The sequence below is a fragment of the Palaemon carinicauda genome, chromosome 25, assembly GCF_036898095.1.
Source record: "Palaemon carinicauda isolate YSFRI2023 chromosome 25, ASM3689809v2, whole genome shotgun sequence".
Taxonomy (NCBI): Eukaryota; Metazoa; Arthropoda; class Malacostraca; order Decapoda; family Palaemonidae; genus Palaemon; species Palaemon carinicauda.
Genome location: NC_090749.1, coordinates 86,895,020 through 86,913,339, shown reverse-complemented (window position 1 = coordinate 86,913,339; position 18,320 = coordinate 86,895,020). Strand labels below are relative to the sequence as shown.

Genomic DNA, 18,320 nt, shown 5'->3' with positions numbered 1-18,320 from the left:
TAAAAATTCATAAAAAAAAAGTTTATACATATATACATAAATCCTTTTAGGAATTGATTCTTGAATGTTTAGGACACATCTTGATGTATTTTGGATGAAGTCAGACCCATGGAGGTGAAGATCTGAAATGAGAAAAAAAGGGTAACTTTTTTTGGCCAAAAAAATTTGTCCAAATTTCATGAATTTTTTTGGGTACCCAAATGAAATAGGAAGTGGCTAATTTTTTTAGGGAATAAACATATGTTATCCTAAAATAGAAATATGTAAAAAAATCTTCATTATTTTGTAAATTACATTTATATCAGGGGCCATATCTAAAGGTAATTTTTTGAGTACTTAGAAATTTCGTAAAAAAATACATATATTTAATATATAATATGATATTTATGCAGGTAAAAATATACCAAAATATCACAAATTCTATAGGGAACAAGAATATATATAGATAGGGCAGCTTACGCTTCGGATATGTCCACAAAATGGCCGCCAACCACACTGACTCAGACTCCCTAATCTGCCACTTGAAATGTGGGAAGGGTATGTCAATTTCAAGGTGTTATTTACTAATCTAATTATTATTGGATATGCATAAAAATTGTATGGTGGGTTGCTGGATAATTGTCGATTATTTTACGACTATAAAATTAAAATTCTGACCCCAAAAAATTTTTTTGAAGGGAAATAAAATCGAAAAAAAAAAAAAAATGTAAAACAATATAATATTTTAGCTAAAAAAATTTGATGATATTCAATCAAAAAAAAAGTAAAAAACATTTTCCGACAAATAAACATCTAGAGGAATCATTACTCTGTGATAGTTCCTTAGTACGTAGTAATTTTGAAAGAATTGGGAAAAAACGAAAAAATGGCAATCACCGGAAAATCGAACACATACCTATATATACACGCCATATCTGGCTAAAAAAAAGATAGGCATGGGTAGCCAGATCATCTAGAAACACTTTCCAACACTATAAAAATATAAGTTTTGCGACACTACTTGCCAATTCCTTACGGTAACATGACTAAGCGAAAAAATGCAAAACAAATAAAAAGGGGCACTCGCGGAAAAATGGCTAACATTCTAATATACGGCATTTCAGAAAAAAAAAATTCAGCCACGTGCTAAGCAAACCATCAAGGCACATTTTCCGACAAATAAACATATAAATGAATCATTACTCTGTGATAGTTCCTTAGTACGTAGTAATTTTGAAAGAAATGGGAAAAAACGAAAAAATGGCAATCACAGGAAAATCGAACACATACCTATATATACGCCATATCTGGCTAAAAAAAGAAGATAGGCATGGGTAGCCAGATCATCTAGAAACACTTTCCAACACTATAAAATTATAAGTTTTGCGACACTACTTGCCAATTCCTTACGGTAACATGACTAAGCAAAAAAATGCAAAACAAATAAAAAGGGGCACTCGTGGAAAAATGGCCATTCTAATATACGGCATTTCAGAAAAAAAAAATTTCAACCACGTGCTAGGCAAACCATCAAGGCACATTTTCCGACAAATAAACATATAAATGAATCATTACTCTGTGATAGTTCCTTAGTACGTAGTAATTTTGAAAGAAATGGGAAAAAACGAAAAAATGGCAATCACAGGAAAATCGAACACATACTTATATATACGCCATATCTGGCTAAAAAAAAAATAGGCATGGGTAGCCAGATCATCTAGAAACACTTTCCAACACTATAAAAATATAATTTTTGCGACACTACTTGCCAATTCCTTACGGTAACATGACTAAGCAAAAAAATGCAAAACAAATAAAAAGGGGCACTCGCGGAAAAATGCCCAACATTCTAATATACGGCATCTCAGATAAAAAAAAAGACATGCACGTGTTAGCCCAACCATCAAGGCACACTTTCTAACACATAAACATGAAAAAAAAATCAATAATATACGGCAATTCCTTACTACGTAGTAAATTTTTACAAATATTGAAAAAAAACAGAAATTGGCAACCGCAGTTAAATACCCAATATACCAATAACTACGTCGTATCTGACAAAAACAAAGTCATGCATGGGTAGCCAGATCATCTAGACACACTTTCCAACACTAAAAAAGCACAAGTTTTACGACACTATTTCGCAATATCTTACGGAAAAATGATTTGGCAAAAAAATGAAAAAAAATGAAAAAGGGGTACTCGCGGTAAAATGCCCGACATTCTAATATACGGCATCTCAGATAAAAAAAAAGACATGCACGTGTTAGCCCAACCATCAAGGCACACTTTCTAACACATAAACATAAAAAAAAAAATGAATAATATACGGCAATTCCTTACTACGTAGTAATTTTTACAAATATTGAAAAAAAAACAGAAATTGGTAACCGCAGTTAAATACCCAATATACCAATAACTACGTCGTATCTGACAAAAACAAAGTCATGCATGGGTAGCCAGATCATCTAGACACACTTTCCAACACTAAACAAGCAAAAGTTTTACGACACTATTTGGCAATATCTTACGGAAAAATGACTTGGAAAAAAAATGAAAAAATATGAAAAAGGGGCACTCGCGGTAAAATGGTCCTCGTGGTGATGAACGACATTTTAACTAAAAAAAAAATCATGCACATGGTAGCCAAACAATCCACCAAGACTTTCCACAACTGATAACCTATACAAGTTGCACCATTCTACGACAATTTCATAATACGTAATAACTTTGATAATTATGCAAACTACCTTAGAAGGGTAAACTCGGTCGCGCTCGACCCCGACGCGTCTCAGAAATCGGGGAAGGAGTACAGCTACAGCAATGCACATCTGGACACTACTAGAGCGTGTAGGGGAGACACCTCCTGCAGGTCGATCACCCACAAATTCAGTCACGGGGGTGAGTCACGTGAGAAAAACCTGTTTTTTTTTGACGCTCGGGGTCGCGAACGACCCATCGTACCTATCCAGGGTTAAAGAAGTCGGTTAGTGGTTTATGATCAGTAAGAACCTTAACGGGATAACCGTATATTATGAACTTAAAATGCACTAGTGAATTAACAATAGCTAGCCCTTCCCTGTCTATTACTGCATACTTACTTTCGGAAGTTCCCAGTTTTCGAGAAAAAAAGCTAACTGGAAAAATTGTTTTTCATATTGCTGAAGCAATACCACACATACTCATAAGTCTGAGGCGTCTGTTGCAATGAAGAATTCCTTACCGAAGTCAGGAAATTTTAAGATAGGAGAACTACACAGTTCATCTTTCAAGGTATTAAACGCCTGTTGATGCTGCTTAGACCATATGAAATCTACGCCCTTCTTCGTAAGATCAGCTCCGGCTATTATTGAATAATTGAATATAAAACGCCTGTAATATCCACTACAACCCAGAAATTGCTGTATTCCCTTGACATTAGTAGGTATCGGAGAGTTACGGATAGCCGACACCTTATCATGGACTACTTTAAGACCTTGGCTTGACACCATAAAACCCAAATAGACTAATTCTGTTTTGAAAAATTCACACTTACTAATCTTTACCCTAAAGTTATATTGTCTTAGTCTCTGTAGTACTAGTTCTAATTTACGTAGATGTTCTTCTAAGGTGTTAGAAAAGATTACAAGGTCGTCCATATAGGCATGCAATATATTCCCTAGCAAGTCTCCAAACATTATGTTAATCATTCTTGTAAATGTTATGGGAGCACAACGTAAACCAAAAGGCATCCGTAAAAATTCATAATGTCCCCTGGCTGTGCTGAAGGCTGTGTATGGGATACTATTTTCTTCTAATGATATCTGGTGAAAACCTTTAAGTAAGTCCAAACTGGTAAAATATTTATTCTGACCTAACAAAGATAAAATATCGTCAGTACGTGGCACTGGGAATCAATCAGGGATCGTCTCCTCGTTTCGGCGACGGAAGTCTACGTAGATACGCCATGTTCGATCTTTTTTCAGTACAACTATTAATGGAAAATTATAAGGGCTGTTCGATTTCCTAATGACTCCTTCTTCTAGCATTTTACCAAGTTCATCATTTATTTCATTCTGGAATTTCATAGGGAGTCTGTACGAGGGTATATAGATAATTTTCTGCTTGCCCTTTAACCTTATTTGATGCTCGATCACATCTGTTTTTCCTAAGGATCCATCCTTAGTGGAAAAAACATCATGATATTCAGTTAAAAGTCCAAAAATTTTCTGCTGAATTTCTTCGTCTTGAATGTCTTTATTGATTTTATTTTTAATAGATTGCAAAAGGGATTCATCCGCAACTGATTGAGCGTGATTAATTTCAGCAATGGTAAGAATACGATGTTTATAAACTTCTACATCCAAGATATGTTGATTTTTGTGAATTACTAAAGTGGTATTTAAATGATTACAGAATTTAATATTACGTTGTTGATGTGAGCCTACTGTATAAATAGCTTGTGTGAAAGACAATCGGTTAGTTTTCAAAGTGTCGGAAAGGATTAATATTTCAGATCCCGGTAATGTTTTCTTTACTTGCACTATTAAATTCAAAGGTACATTTGGCTCGATAGATTGCGTGCAAGATGATATTACCGGTAAACGAGAATTCTGTTGGGTTGCGTATATTATTTCTTTATTGGTGAGACAAGTTATTGGTTCTTCAACGTAAGTCACTGTTTTATTTGTCGTCTCCTTTTTATCCAAAACTGATTTTAAGGTATTAGAAGACATAGAATTTTCCTTTGATATACACGCCATGCTTGGCAGGGGCTAAGATAATGTTTTGATTGCCCATAGATGGGTATCCTATAATTACAGCTGGATACATATCAATGTTTTGTACAATAACAAAGGTATCGGCAAATGTGCGCTTACCGACCTTGAACTGAACATGAGTTACGCCTATTACATTTAATTCATTATTTCCTATACCCGTGAGTCTTACTCCAGATTTTTCTATTGGAAAGTTCGAAAACAACAAATGATGTGTCCTCAAATCCATGATATTACGTGGACTACCAGAGTCAAAAAATAATGTAAATGATCTGTGTTCTAAATTTACAGCATATAATGTTGGTCGTAACTCATTTTGGCTTATTATTGTATGAATTCGTTGCAAATCTACGGGAGCATGCACTGATTTACTTAATTCGGCCGTGTGTTTCATAGGAAAATCTATTGCCTCACAATGATCTGATAAAACATTAAATTGATTATTCAATACTACTGATGTTGACATGAATGACCTTGACCCAACATCACTCTCTTCCCCACTGGAGTTAAGTATGTGGTATTTGCTTTGCACTGCACATTCTGAAAATAAGTCTGACCTTGCGAGGTCATGTTTGACGACCCAGGCTCAGCGTTATTCGAAGAACTGTTTGTTTGTTTCGGATTCTGAACTACATTGACGTTTGGCTGTTTCTTCTTATTGAAATGAGGATTTTTCTTTATATTTCCATATGGAACTGACTGTGAAATTGACTGTGTATTTCTAGGATTCTGTTGTGTCTTGCGCGAGTAGCACTGACTATATGAATGAGTCGAACTATTATGTATCGAACAGAATCTCGTTCTGCAGTCCGCAATCAAGTGACCTTGACGTTTGCAATTATAAAACGTCATTCCCGCAACTTGATATTATTAACTACATTTACTTGTTGTGGCTTTGTTTCATTTTTTGCGAAAATTTGGGTTAACACGGGATCAAGATCAGGACACTTAAACATGTGTTTTTTTATCTGTTTATATACATCCAATTCCGTACTTGCTGGCGTTAACTTTTTATCAAAACACCGCACTAAAGCTTCAGGCAACATAAGTGTCATGCAAGTTAAATACATTAATCGTAAGAAATCTTTCAAGGAGATGTTATCTCTAGTAACCCAAGTGGAATTACCTAAAATATCTTGATATTCGTTAAGCCTATCGGCTATGAGAGCTGCTCTCTCAATAACATTAAGCCGCGTCATAGTGGCTTGATTAAGTGTATTTCTTAATGTTAAAACTACATCCAAGGCTTCTTCACCCCCATAGACTGCACGTAGCCTAACTTTGAAATCATCCCAGGTAACTGCTTCTTGAAATGAAACACCCCTTAAATACGCACTCGCATCTCCTTTAGAAAAGTCTATAAAACTTTTAGCTTCTTGTAATTGTACAAACTGGTCTATGATTTGTTTGGCATTTAAATGGGCATCAACGGATGAAATCCATGACTCCACATTCTGAGGCAAGAACCCATTAACACAACCCTGAAAAGGAAGGATTGCAGAGCGAGCATTTACTAGTGTCACAATAGAAAGGGGGTTACCATGTCTTGCTGCTGGGTTACTCGGTCCAGGGGCTGGGCTCACAGGGGGCGTCATGTTTACGGTATTTCTTTTCCTATCTCTACGACCCCTTGCAATCCTATCAAAATATCTATATGAATACAGACGTCCACTGCGTAAACGCATAAGCACTAAATGATAAAGATTATAACAAAATTCCCCAAAACAATGATACTAATACAAAGATATTTCCCTAGAACTTCTGAAAGAAAACGGAATTAGCACAGAGAAAAAAAAAATTCTAGACGAGAATTTGAAGTTGAACACAGTTTCCTTTAATGAAAGGAAATTGAAGATTAGCAAACAACTCACCCCAGTAATAATGGACTATCGACTTGTGGTAACTACACCTCACTGCTCAAAACTGAAATGAATAAGAAATTGTACTTAGCTTCGGTTTATATGGCGAAGTGTGATGTCATCATTTCCTCGCTCTCTCCCACTGGGTTGTTCCTTCCTATGGATGTTTGGGTGAATGTTTTCGGTCCGATTTCCGTTGAATGTAGTGCTTCCTGGATATGTTTCTTCAATGTTTTGTAAACGTTGAATGTCAGTCCTTGGTTTTCTTAGGATGTTGATTGAAAATCCAGTTCCTCGGTTTGTATAACATTCATTTGTTGGTATTAAATGTTTCATTTCTTCGGTGGACTATGATACTTAGTCAAAATTGTAGATTCATTGCTGTTGATTTCTTGAAGATCTTTCTCTGATTCTTAGAGTTTTATTCGCTGGTTCTTGAAGATCTTTCTCTGGTTCTTAGAGTTTTACCGCTGCCACCATTTATTGGTGTGCTACTGTTGTTAACACACATTTGGGTTCTCTTCAAATGTCATCTTAAATGTGTTATATATTAGAGTTGGTATGTTACATCTTCAAGTAAAGTCTAAGTAAGTTAACTTTAAAATAGTATATTCTTTAAGAAAAGTGTTAACATCTCCATCACAGGAGTATAGCTGGTTTGGTCGGATGACCATTCCGTATGACATCGTAAAGTGAACTGATACAAATATCCAATTTCATACTAAAGTTTACACAGGTATCTCAGCATTTATGGATTTATAGTAAACACAACATTTATACCGGAAGGTACTTGTTCCGTTCTCACAGACAACTTCTTTCTCACGGGGCTTGGTTGTGTTTACTTTTCATGAAAAATGTTACATTGCTGAGGTTTGGCAATCGCATCCTGCTTAGAATATGACTATGACATTTCTCACACTTCTCTTACTTCCACAATGACCTGTAGGTCATGTGTTTTAAACAAGTAATATCTAATATATTACACATAGAGGAGGTCTCACTTCCGACTGGAGACAGGTAAGTTCATAATTTCATATGAGGAGCGAAAGTTCTAATGAAGAAGAAATATCTACTTTCAGCTTAAAGGTGAGACTCAAGTCTGAGTGATAGCCTTTTACTTCCGAAACTGAGAGGAGCATTTTTTCCCGCAAATACACAAGAAACTCTGCTATTGCTGGGATAGTGGCATCAAGGAGAGAGATACCCATTCATAACACCAATCACAGAAGACATTCTACTTTACCTGGTAGACTGAAATTGAAGATATTCTCAGGTGTCCAGCCATCCTTTTCACAACTTGTTGCAAAAATCCTCTCTGAGTGAGGAGGTGCTGGATAGTCTCCTAGCATGAAGTCGTCAAGAAGTTACGGTTTGTGGAATATGTTGGCATCGGTTGTCTGAGTAGATCCTTTCACAGAGGGAGCTCTGTCACAAGCTCCATTGGGACTTGCAGAAGTTCTGGCAACCATTCTGCGTGATGCCATAGCAGAGCTATTTGGGTCATTAACAGATTGACCGATGTTCCGGTCTTGTTGAGTACTCTTCTCATCAGATACAATGGGGAAAGGAGTAAATGTTGATCTTGTTCCAGAGAGCCTTGGGTCCGGGACTGGGGAAGCAGTACAACGGGAGCCTCAAGTTCAGAGCAGTTGTGAACAGATCCACCGTTAGGGAGCCCCACAAAGTCAGGCCTTTGTTGGCTACTAGATGATTCAAAGACCACTCAGAGCCCACCACCTGAGTCTCTCTGCCCAGGTTGTCCGCGTACACACATTCCTTTTGCTGAGAATGAAAGGAGCTAATAGGGTCAGTGAGTTGATTTCTGCCCATCTCAGTATTTCCACTGTCAGATGGAATAGGGGCTGCGAAAAAGAACCACTTAGCTTGTTGATGTAAGCCACTACTGTGGTCTTGTCACTCATTACCAGCGCTGAATGGCCCGCCAGGAACTGCTGGAACTGTTGAAGGGCCAGGAAGGCAGCCTTCATCTCTAAGAGATTTATGTGCTGGTGCTTTTTGAGCTCTGACCATAGGCCTGAGGTCGAGTGGTGCAGCATGTAGGCCCCCACCCTTCTTTTGATGTATCTGAGAAGAGCATCAAGTCCTGGGGAGGGACGAGAAGTTCGACATCCTTTAGCAGATTCTCATCTGCCACCCACCACTCGAAGTCCGTCCATTCTTCTGGTCCCATGAGATCAGAATGTCCAAGGAATCAAAGGACTCATTTCAGTTGGACTTTAGCTGCCATTGTAGAGATCGTATCCTCAGGTGGGCGTTGGGAACTAGACGGTCCAGGGATGATAGGTGCCAGAGGAGACATAACCACCTTTGGGGTGGGAGTTTTTGTCTGAAGATTGGTGTCTATTATCATTCCTAAGTATATCAGTCATTGAGAAGGAAGCAGAGATGACTTCTTGAGGTTTACCACGATTTCCAGATCTTGGAAAAGCCCCAGAAGTTTGTACCTGTGCTAGAAAAAGTTCGCTACAGAGTCTGCTAGAATCAGCCAGTCGTCCGGATATCGTACAAGCCCAAGATGACACCAGGGTGAACATACTCGTGGAAATATGAGGTTCTGTGGAAAGACTGAAGCACAGTACCTTGAATTGGTATTCCTTGTTGTCCAGTGTGATTTTGAGATACTTCCTTGAAGATGGATTGATTGGGATATGGAATTAGGCGTCCTTTAGATCTAGGGTCCATATGAAGTCCTGTGGTCTTGCCCGTTGTTTGACTTGTAATGAATACATTTTTTTTCCGTGTAACTATGCAATCTAGAGGAGGGGCCTCTTTCTGATGTTAAAATGAGAATGTAGAGATAGGTAATATTGTTTTACAATCCCTTTGATCCTAACTTAAGTGACCTGTCAAATTACATTTGAATTTAGCCCAAATATTTAAACTTATATTGGTCTTTATTTATACTTGTATATGTAGTTAAAATATTTAGAGGATTGATTCAAAAGAAGTTCTGTATAACGAGATTTATCTCTCCTGGTTTTGTAGACCTGGATTTTCACAAATATGAAATTTGTTTTTCGATGTCAATTATTTGAATTTTTTTTTTTTTTTTTTTTTTTTTTTTTAATCCTATTTCAATGCACTTCCTCACCTAAGATATTCCCCTTTCCAGCCTGAAGTTTGTTTTTCTTTGTAACATTTCTTTTCTCTCCTAATATTTGTAATGTTCAAATAACTTGAAATATAATGAGGAAACCTGCTACCTATAAAGTATATTTCTCTTCTTATTCAAACTCCATGCATAGCACTGCAAAGAGAGATGGGGAACCCAAGAAAAGATAATAGGGAACTTTGAGATTCTTGCTGGGTCCCCTTGCCTAGTATAAAAAATCGAGGGGTGGTACCCAGTGTCCAGTTCTCTTGATTGTTTACCTTTTGCCCAGATTTATGGGTATTCCATTATTTTATCTTTTTGTTTAGTGAATCTTGGAGTGTGCTTGGCATTCAGACACTAGGCAGTCTGCGTGCTATATCTGGCCACAGACCGCAAACCACTGAACTGTCTCCATGCCAAACGAGGTTTGTTTGATAAACTTGTTTAGAGCTGAAAGGTCAAAGTCTGGTCTCTAGCCTCCTTTTGGAGATCCCTCTTCTTCAACATGGTTTGGACTTTGGCCCAAAGAGCCAACTCCTTTGCGGATAGCTTCACATAGGAGCTAGTTGACACTGGAGTCTTGATCAGTGGAGGGAGAGATTGAGTGAACAGGACGCGATACCCATAATGAATCATGCACTGTCCAGGATTCGGCCTCAAGCTGCATCCAGCTCTTCCAGTAGCGATGCAGGCATTCCCCAATTGGTGGATAAGCAGGGGAATCACCAAGCATTTGCAGCCATGTAAGATTCCTCTGGGATACTTCCCTCCAGAGGACGACTTGGAATCTTTCTTGACTTGGCAGGAAAGGGCTTTTTAGACATCTTGTTGTCTGTTGCCGCAGTCCTGTTCATTGTTGGTTTCTGTTGTTTAGTCTGCGGGAGAGAAGGTAGTCTGTAGGGGCAGGATGTCAAGGAATTATGGAGTTTCGCTATCTCGGAGATGGAATCTATCAACTATCGCATCTCTACGTCTTAAGGGGCCGGCTGGAATGCCAATATATGGTGGTATAGGAAAAAAAACACAAAATCCTAAAAAGATTTACAGAGCTTCATAAGGCAATGAGGAATGCATATACAAAATATTTTGTTAAAATTCATCTTACTTTCATAGTTAGAGGGTAATCAGTAAAAGTAATTCAATAAACCTAAAACATTGTACCCTAAAAGAGAATGCAGTATTTCTTCTGTTATCGTAAATTTTCATAATTATTACATTTTAATATAAAAAAAAAAAAAATTGAGTCACAAGACGATGTATTACAAGTACTTACACCCTTCAGCCCTCTCACTCCTAGCACAAACCTCATGGAGTATACGTTTGAGTTTGACCTCAGACATTCACTCATATTTCATCATGTCTAAGAGGGAAAGAAAATTTCAACACCTCATTAACATAAGGAAGAAGAAAATCCACTCTAATAAAAGTTCAGAAGTGGGTAATATCGGTGAAATAAGCGCAGTTAGTGAGGGAGAGAGATGATGGAGAGACCATCTCGCCTAAAGATATGGTTAAATTATAATAAATAACTTTGTTTTGGTTTATTAATATCCAAAAAGGAACACAACTTTCATAATAATCATGATTATTAATACAATATTGTCCTTGTAAAAATACAAAAAAAAAAAACCGAACCCCGTATCTCAAAACTATACTTATTCATCTTCAAATTCTATCTTTTCCCTTAGTTTTAAAGATATAGCATTGATATTTAGTATATAACTTAAAAAGACATTATAAAAAAATGAAGCCCCCTTTTCCAATTTGTTTTCATATTTTTTTCTTAATAATTTCCCCTGATTTTTAGGATTTATTTTTTTTACCATATTGAAAAAATTCATATCTAGCAAAAAAAAACTACTTAATAAAAACCCTTGATTTAATTGGAGGTCTACATCAGGTCTGTATATGGTAGAAATCCCAGGTCTTAATATCAATTATCAAGGGAGGAGATAGCATTTGAAAAACACTCATTTTCAGGATAAATCGCCCAGTTGTCGCAAAACCGAAGGTCAGAGGCAAAAATCCTAGGCAGTTTTGAGATGCACTAAGTCATCTTATTAAGAGGTATGAATGTCAAAGTCCTGTCCTTGAAAAATGCATTAGACAAAAGCCCCCTTAAGATGGTGTTCACCCACAAGTTCACTACTTGGTGGGCAATGAACTCAATAGTCCGAGTACCCGACAGGAGGAAAGTCTCCATCACCTTCCTAGAGCCTTTTTTGGAAAAAACCTCGGTCTGCACCCGGTTTCTCACTGATCCCAACCATAGATCCAGCCACGAAGTAGCCTGCATTGCATACTTCACCAGTTTCTCTTTGTTTAGAATCTCCAAAGCTGAGAAGGAAACTTGAAGACCAGAGAGTCTCTCTAGGTAATTTCCTCTAAGGAATGGTGAAGAGGAAAAGCCAGGAGACGCTCGTCAAGGACCTCATAAAACTTCCTCTGCTGGACACTCAGGTGTCGCAGGAGTTTTGAGGATGAGCCTGATCGAAGAGAACTAAAGGAGTCGCAGAGCTTGGCAGACACCTTCCACCGGGCACTCTTCAGTCCCTGAGAACAGGGCAAAGCTGCGCTGGACTTGGAGGCTTCCGAGTGCCAAAGACGCAGGTCGAGAACCGTGTCCTTGCCCTCCTGAGGAGCCACAATGGGTCTGCCAGCCCATTGAGGGACCTCATGCAAGCTATAACCTGCCAGATGCCATGATCTGACTCTTTCTGTTCAGCTTCTGGAGAAAGACTGGCAGCCGAATTGTTGTCTTGCACCCACGTGACATTATCTTGGGGTGGGTCGTGGTCGTTATTGAAGTGGCCGGATGTAGACTGCTTGACCCCCTCTGCAGGTCTTGTAATCCCCAATGAGGACTTTGGCAGAGTTTTTGAATCCTTAGATTCTTTCCTCAGAGGGAAGAAAGTCTCTAGCACAGAAGGTTTGGATGGAACGACCTTCTGTTGGTCACCCTTAGGGGGAAGGATGGACTCTTCCACGGGTTTCGAGACTACTCTGCGATCTTGCGGGACTTCCTCAATGAGCAAAGACCAGAAAGAGTCAGATCAGGACTCTCCCCTGAGAGAGAACTCTGACTGAATCAATGAGTGAGGAGCAGGAGGGTGAGGAGAAGTGGGGCATGGCAACACATGACCTCCCTTGGACGACCTGACGGGGGTCAGCTTGACCCTACATGATGCTACCTCATTAGGGACTCCTCTTTCCCGCTTAAGGCTAGAAGAAGAAACTGAAGTTTCTTGATGGGGAGGGACCATGGATCTTCACCTTGGGTCTGAAAATTTAGAGAAAGACTATTCCACGGGAATCCTGGGAGTTCCCGAAGGACGAGCATGTGGGATACCAATCGTAACGGCTTGGGTAACCGCCCTAACCAAGGCTTCAAAATCAATATTTTGGAACATAGAGATAACATCAAACTATGAATAAAAAACTCAAAATCATGATGTACTGATATAAGGAGAACAACAAACTATGAATAAATTATAATTTAATAAACCACGGCTGATGACTGATTGTCGCAATGTCAGAAAGTTCCCCTAAAGGGAACGACAAAGAGGGATCCCAAGAGGGACCCTTATCTCCCGTAAAGGAGGACTTCGAGGGAGGATGCAGCATTGTCGACTCCTTTCGAGGAACAGGAATCGGCCATGTAGGTGGTCTCTTCGGAATCTCAAATTCCTGCTGCTTGTTCTTTCCCGCTCTCCCCGGTGAGCACGATGTTCTGCGTTTGCGGAGAGGAGAACAAGGAGACGGTGAATGATGAGGAATGCACATCTGGTGATGTTTGCTTTCCTCTTTTGGAGAGCGACGAGTTGTTGGAGAACAACAGGAAAGAGACAGGTGTGCAGCCAAAGGCTGATGAGGAGCTGAAGAGGAACAGGCTTCTGACTCGCAAATCAACGAGTCGACAATCAGCGATTCGGCGATTAGCAAGTTGGAGATTGGTTAGCTGGAGATCGGCAAGCTGGAGATCGGCAAGCTGGAGATTGGTGAACTGGAGATTGGCGAACAGGAGATTGGCGAACAGGAGATTGGCACGCTGCCGATCGGTGGAAGGGCGAGCAACCACAGGAGAGGATCATGAAAGGATCCTTGATGACAAACGATGAGCAGCTGTCCAGTCAGAAGGTGAGTCACGAACTGAAGTTCGTTGACAAGTAGGATACAAGGTGAGATGGTCTATTTAGTGCCGCAAGATGAAGGAGTTAGTCTGGGGCAAAGGGGTAGGCGATCTCAGTGAAGGCGACTACCCAGAGGACGAGCCTCTGCAGGAGCAGGTTGATCAGCATGCTGATTGTCAGCAGGCCTCCAAAGAAGAGTCTTTATGGGTGGTCTCTTACAAACGAGAGAGGTGATCACCTGCAGGAGAGACATTCCTTGGAATTTGCTCCATCCCCGAAGAAAATTTGGCGAGAAGGTTAGAGCAGTCTTCGGCCTTGGCGGAAGGAGCAAAGGAAGAGACAGGAACAGAGTCGGCTAGGAAAGCAGCGGACGATTCCTCATACACCCGAAGGTCCACAAGGGCTAAAGGATCCACCTCCGAAGCAGACAAGCGCTGCACCCCGCTGGAGAAGGTGCAGCAACATCTAGGAAGGCGGACCGAGCAGTCCCAGGAACCGCCAAATCTGCAAAAAAGGATCGAGAGACAAGGACTCCCCAGGGGGCGAGGCAGAGCTGCTTCGCTAGCGTCATCGTCTCTCAAGGACCGAGGTTGTCCAGGAGCTAAAGGGCCTGCGCTACTCCTCGATGGTTCCTGGAGGAAACTAGTCAAGAAGAAGCTTTGGAGGAAGGTTGCGGGGTGGAAGAAGAAGCTTTGGGTTTCTTCTGTTTGAGGAGACCTTCAAAGGAGAAGAATCCCTTCTAGACTTCTTCTTCCGCCATACCCCAAACCTTTCCCACTGGGAGGCAGACCAGTACCAACACTCACTAAACTTGTTATCCATATCACTCCGTTGCCCCCTACAGGCCGGACACAAAAGGTGGGGATCAGTATCCTTGGTGGACATAAATGTTCCGCAGGAGCGGCCCTCGGGCCCAGGGCAGGTACGCTTTGCTGGCAGGGAAGACACACACAAACTGAAAAGGAAAAACTAAAAAGTGATTATTAATGGCAGTCCAAATTGATGAGGAGGAAGAGCAGTAACAACCGTTCTCCATCCGAGCAAGAAGCAAAGCAAAGTACAGTCACAGGTGGGTAGTTGAGAGAGGAAGCTACTAACCCCACCCCCATCCCTCCGGTAACTAGCAGTCTGGTTGGTTAACCGTCGCTAAATTCTAATGGCGCGTCCTTTCAGCTTCGCCGAAAGTAATACCCCTATAAATCCCCTATAAATAGCGTTGGTTTGTATTCCAGTTACGAAATCATTGTCATTTGTTCCAGTGCAGCATACAAACCTTTAGCTCTTTATGTAGGAGACTCACCTTAAGGGGAGTTGAAGACCTCAAACCAACTGGCTGGCTACTGTCCCAGGATGACCTCATGTGCTTCATACGAGCTCCTCAAGAGGCAGCCTTAAACCTCGTTTTCCTTGTAGGATGACAGCCTGGCCAATCAGTGCTGGAAGGAGTAAAAGATTTCAATGGGAGGTGAATAGATAAGTACACAGTAGAGGTGAGCCCATTCATAGTCTATATATTGCCTGACTCCACCTTGTTTGAAGAAAGGGGACACAATAAATATGACAAATTTCTAAGTAATTGTATTTTTCCCAATGATACAAACCTTGAGCTCGTTATTAGGGATATAATTTCGGGGAAGCTGGAGGACTAGTCATAAGACTTTTAGCTAGGTGTAACTACCTCACCACTAGTTAGTGGGGGTGGAAGGGTAGCCTGCTACCCCGCTCACACACACCTGTGTTGTCTCGTCACTTTTAATTGCAAGCAGAACTTACAAGGGTACAAGTAATGATGGGCCTAAGAGCTTAAGGTTTGTATCGTTAGGAAAAATACAAATTACTTTCAAATTTATTATTTGTTCCAACACTAAATACAAATCCGTTTCCTCTTTATTAGGGAAGAATCATCCTTTAGGAGGGTGGAAGTCTAAACCAACTGGCTGGTGTTTGACCCGGAGGTTTTCTCCGTACATGCTCCGCATGTAACAGGGAGAAACCCTGATACCTCACTAAAATCTGTGCAAAACCTGGTTAGCTGCCTAACCAATCTGTGTGATTGTGTCAAACTTGCAGTGTGACTAGACTAGGTAAGATTTCTCAGAAACATAGGACTCTTTGAATCAACCATAAACGTCACCCAATCCTACCTCCCCAGGGGGTATGGGGATGCAACAACCATTATTTCTATGTTTGGTTACACAAGGAAATAGTTTTACCTGCAGACAGATGAGGCCAACTTGCAGAGGACCGTAGGTGCTGTTCCCCAAGAGGAGGAAAATGAAAGAGACAAAGAGCCAGTCATTCTTAACATTCATCCCAGTCTAATCCCGGGTAACCTCTGCCCTTAACCATCTGCTGCTTGTTCTTCAAGGAGCCTGAGGTATTTAAACCACTTGTTGTGCAGCTACCACAGGGCCAATGGAGAACGTCTCCATGTTCATGAGGATCACATCTTACAGGTAGTGGGGGGTGAAAGTCTCAAGACACTTCCATATGCCCGCTTGTAAGACCTGCATCACAGAGTAGTTCTTCTTGAACGCTAGGGACGTGCTGATGCTCCAAACGTCATGAACTCTGGGTGATCTCATCTCTGGAGGAAGATCGAGATTCAGGGCCAGGTCAGTGACCCTGCGAATCCAAGCAAAGATGGTGTTTTTGGTGATCTTCCTCTTGATCTTCTCCGTGCTGACATTTTAGGGGCAAGCTGCTACTGTTCTCTTGAGAGAGTACCTCAAACTCTTCATTGGACAAAATAACAGTTAATCTTGATCATCGGATATGTTATGAAGACTCCCAATCCAGAAGGGCCTAAATCTTGGCTCTGCTACTCCCAGATTATAAGTCTAGCCGATAAACTCGGGGACGAAGCCAAACATTACCTCCCCCATCCCCTTGAGTGGGAGACGTCGTATGAAAGACTGTGAAATTCGCTAACTCTCTTGGCCGAGGCCAATGCAAACAGGAAAACTGGCTTCAGAGTCAGGTGGGGATCTGATGCCTGGCGTAATGGTTTGTAGGGGGCACCCTTCAGGAACCGAAGGACAAGAACCACGTTCCACGGAGGTTGTATAACTTCCGACTGAGGGCAGATAAGCTCGAAACTCTGTATGAGGAGAGATTGATTGATTGATTGATTTAAAGTTTTCAGGCATCCTGTATGAGGAGAGAAAATTCCAACGAAGAGGAAATATTAACTACTTTCAGCCTTACTGAGAAGTAGCCTTTCATGGCAGAGACCGAGAGGAGTTTTTCTTCCCAAAGGTGAACGAGGAACCTCACTATTGCCTGAATAGTGGCATCAAGGGGAGAGATACCACTTTCCATGATACCAACCACAGAAGAAAATTCACTTGGCCTGGTAGACTGAAGCGGAAGACCTTCAAAGGTATCCAGACATCCTTCTCACAACCTGTTGCAAAAAGCCTCTCTGAGGGAGGAGATGCTGAATAATCTCCAGGCGTGAAGTCACAGGCATACTACGGCTTTGTGAATGATGTTCACATGTCGATGTTATCTCGGCGTTGCTGGACTGCATTTTTCCAGAAAGCCTATGGAACCAGAACCGGGGAGCAGTAGAGAGGGAGCCTATTGTTCAGGTATGTCGCAAACAGATCGACAGTTGGAGAACCTCACAAAGTTAGGACTGTTGGCTACTAGATGATTCAAAGACCACTCGGAGCTCATCATTCGAGTCACTCTGCTTAGATTGTCTGCAAGCACAGTCCTCTAGCCTGGAATGAAGCAGGCTGATAGAAACAATGAGTTGTTTTCTGCCCATCTTGGTATCTCCACTGCTAGATGGCAAAGGTGCTGCCTAAAGGTCCTACCTTGCTTGTTTACCTAAGCCACGACCGTAGTGTTGTCAGTCATCAACACCACAGAATGACCCGCTAGTAAATGATGGAACTTCTGTATGCCTAGAAAGGTTGCCCTCATATCTATGAGATTTATATGCTGGTACCTTTTGGACTCTAACCCGAGCCTGGAGGCCATGTGGTGTAGTGTGTGAGATACCACCTCTTTTTGACGCATCTGAAAAGAGCATCAACTCTGGGGGAGGAACGAGAAGGTCGACCCCTTGGCGGAGATTCTCGTCTTCTACCCAAAACCTCAAGTCCTTCAGCTGCTCGGGTACTACGGGGCCCAGCCTATCAAGGGAGTCCTCGTCTTAACCACACCTGGATTTTAGATTCCACTGAAGAGATCGAATCCAGAGGCGGCTGTTCACAACTAGATAGACCAGGTATGACAGGGGACCTAGGAGACATAACCACCTGTAAAGCGTCTCCTCAGCTTCTGGATTCTGTAGTCTGATGGGAAGACTTTCTGCAGGCTGGTGCCAATGATCATTTCCAGGTAAACCAATCTTTAAAAGGAAAGCAGGGATGACTTCTCAAGATTTACCTCGATCTCCAGATCTTGACAAAAGACAAGGAGTTTGTCTCAGTGTTGGAGAACAGTTGCCTTCAAGTCTGCTAGTATC

General features: G+C 40.9%; 1 protein-coding gene across 6 annotated transcripts in view; it reads right to left on the bottom strand.

Annotated features, from left to right (window-relative positions):
* LOC137618687 (zinc finger protein 182-like) overlaps positions 1-18,320 on the bottom strand; it is a 353,526-nt gene that overhangs the window by 288,385 nt on the left and 46,821 nt on the right. For 3 of the 6 annotated variants that reach the window (XR_011039793.1, XR_011039792.1, XR_011039795.1), the window contains one exon: positions 15,144-15,276. The exons of the other annotated variants lie outside the window; for them this stretch is intronic. The gene's annotated coding sequence lies outside the window, so the exon portion shown is untranslated. Of the gene's footprint in view, positions 1-15,143; positions 15,277-18,320 lie in introns of those variants that run through there. 6 annotated transcript variants of the gene reach the window in all.